The following is a 3,287-nucleotide window of genomic DNA, read 5'->3' on the forward strand; positions in this document are numbered from 1 at the left end:
GAAATCAATCCATTCCTCTTGATCATATCCTTGAGCGACCAATCTAGCTTTGTTTCGGACTATGGATCCATCTTCACCCAGTTTGTTTCTGAAAATCCACTTAGTGCCAATGACTTTCTTTCCATTTGGATAAGGCACTAATGACCAGACCTGGTTCTTCTCAAATTGCAGCAATTCTTCCTTCATAGCTAGCACCCATGAAGGATCAGCAAGAGCTTCTTGGATGTTTTGTGGTTCAATCTTTGATAAGAGAGCAAGGTTGTTGGATTCAGCTCTTTTCAAAGATGAACGGGTAGTCCTGCCAGTGGATGGATTTCCTATTATGAACTCTTCATGATAGTTTTTCAGAAACCTCCATTCTCTTGGTCCTTTTGACTGGTGTGAGGATACAGGTTCCTCTTGATCAACAATGGCCTCTGCATCAGTATTTTCTGCAGCAACAGGAGATAATTCCAAATTGTCTCCTGCAGAATTGGAATTTTCGTTGCTAGTAGGTGCAGCTTCCTGAGAACTTGAATTTTGTTGAACTGGCTCATCATTCTTGGGTAGTTCAGCTTCGAAACCTGGACTATCATCTAAGCAAACACTAGGAACAATGTTAGTCTCACAGAAAGTGACATGCATGGTTTCCTCAACAGTTTTGGAGTTCTTGTTATAAACTCTATAGGCCTTGCTATTTGTGGAGTAACCAAGAAAAATCCCTTCATGTGTTTTAGGATCAAATTTTCCTAAATTTTCTTTGACATTCAGAATGAAACACTTACAGCCAAACACATGAAAATAACTAAGATTGGGAGGATGCCCTTTCCAAAGTTCATATGGGGTTTTCTTCAAAAACTTCCTAATGATGGTTCTATTTAGAACATAGCAAGCTGTATTCACAGCTTCAGCCCACAAGAACTTGGGAATTTCATATTCACATAACATAGCTCTAGCCATTTCTTGTAAACTTCTATTTCTTCTTTCCACAACACCATTTTGTTGAGGTGTTCTTGGACAAGAGAAGTTATGTGATATGCCTTGTTCATCACAAAAAGATCCAAAAAATTGGTTTTCAAATTCTTTACCATGGTTACTTCTAATTGAAACAATTTTTAAACCTTTTTCATTTTGAACCTTTTTGCTGAATTTCTCAAAAACTGAAAAAGCCTCATGTTTATGAGCAAGAAAGAACACCCAGCCAAATCTAGTATAGTCATCCACAATTACCATGCCATAACTCTTTCCTCCAAGACTTTGAGTCCTAGTTGGTCCAAACAGATCAAGATGTAACAACTCCAATGGTTTCTTAGTAGAGACATCTTCCTTGGGTTTGAAAGAGGTTTTAATTTGTTTACCCATTTGACAAGCATCACAAGTGATATCCTTGTCAAATTTTATATTAGGAAGACCTCTAACTAAGCTTCTCTTTACAAGCTTAGAGATTTGGAACATGCTAGCATGTCCTAACCTCTTATGCTACATCCATTTTTCAGATTCCATTGAAGAGAAACAAGTTACATTTTGAACTTTTAGATCATCTAGAGTGATACCATAAACATTGTCACTTCTTTTGGCAACAAATAAAACAGCCCCTGTTTTCTCATTTATGACTCTACAATCAGATTTCCTAAAGGTTACAGCATACCCAAGGTCACACAATTGACTTATGCTCAATAGATTATGCTTTAACCCATCAACTAAGAAGACACTATCAATGCAAGTTGAAAAATCTTTGCCAACCTTACCAATGGCAATTATTTTACCTTTACCATTATCTCCAAAAGTGACAAATCCTCCATTATACTTGTTGAGTTTAATGAAGAAAGTATCCCTTCCGGTCATATACCTTGAACATCCACTATCAAGATACCACATGTCCATTTTCTTCTTGGATGCAAGGCAAACCTGCATGTTCTTCAACTAACCTTAGGTATCCAAATCCATTTGGATCCTTTGATGTGAAATCTTCTTGGTTGCCCAAGAGCATTATAATCATGAACAACTTTATATAATTTACTATCATTACCAAAAGACTTAAGAAAGATGAAACACTGAGGAGGATCATGACCATTTCTATTGCACTTGTAGCAATGATTCTTGCTTACTGATTTTTTAGGTTTGCTGAATCCTTTTGGTTTGAAAAGCTTGGAAGAGGAGGCTTCAGATTTTTTAAAGTTTTGTTTGAAAACAGCCTTGTTTTCCTCTATGAATCCAAGTCCAGATTTTTCAGATCCAAACCTTTGACTAGCAAGTAGTTTGTTCAGATTTTGAGAACCTTGAACAAACTTTGCTAAGTCTTCATTCAAAAATTTTATTTGTTCATTCAGCTTTTTGTTTTCAGAAATCAAATCAGTGGAAGCAGTAACTTCATGCTTGAGCTTGTATTTTTCTAATTCAGCTCGCAAGGCAATGTTTTCTTCTTTTAAAAATTTTTCATTGCTAGTTTCATTTGCCTTAGCCTTTTTCAAAAGAAGATCATTTTCTGTCCTCAAAGCCTCATTTTCTTTCTTACATTTAGCATACTTATCCAAGAGTTTCTCAGAGTTCACAGAAATGTCTTTGATAATGTAGTGCAGTTCATCAATAGATAAGTCAGAGAGATCTACCTCATCTTCATCATTATGATCTGCCATCAGACATAGTTGAGCTTCTTGATCTGAGCTCTCTGAGCTGGTGTCGTTCTCCAAGTCCTCCCATGTTGCCATCATCACCTTCTTTTTGTCTTTCTTGGATTTTTCGCCTTTCTTAAGTTGAGGGCAATCTGACTTGAAGTGACCAGGCTCCTTGCAGTGATGGCATGTGAACTTGACTTGATCTTTCTTGACATCTTTGGATGAGGAACTTCCTTTGCCTTTGTTTTTGTATCTCATTAGTCTTCTCATTTTTCTTGCAAAGAGCACCATTTCTTCATCTGAAAAACTGTCATCAGATTCTTCTCCTTGGGCTGTCATTCTTGATTTTAGTGCTATACTTTTCTTTTTGTCATCTTTGTCTTGAGACATGTGAGTGGTTTCATAAGCCAGCAGCTTGCCTCTCAGCTCATCATAGGTGATTTTGATCAAATCATTCCTTTCAGAGATGGCTGTGCTTTTCACTTCCCATTTCTTGGTAAGACTCCTCAGAATCTTCCTTACCAAGGTTTCTTCAGAGTAGTTTCTTCCCATAGCGTCCAGATTGTTGATGATTATTGAGAATCTTTCGAACATTTGATCGATGCTCTCATCTTCCTTCATACTGAACATTTCATACTCCTTCATCAGCATGTCAATTCTGGTCTCCCTTACTTGCTTAGTGCCTTCATGAGT

Source organism: Arachis hypogaea, chromosome 12, assembly GCF_003086295.3.
Source record: "Arachis hypogaea cultivar Tifrunner chromosome 12, arahy.Tifrunner.gnm2.J5K5, whole genome shotgun sequence".
NCBI classification, from domain to species: domain Eukaryota; kingdom Viridiplantae; phylum Streptophyta; class Magnoliopsida; order Fabales; family Fabaceae; genus Arachis; species Arachis hypogaea.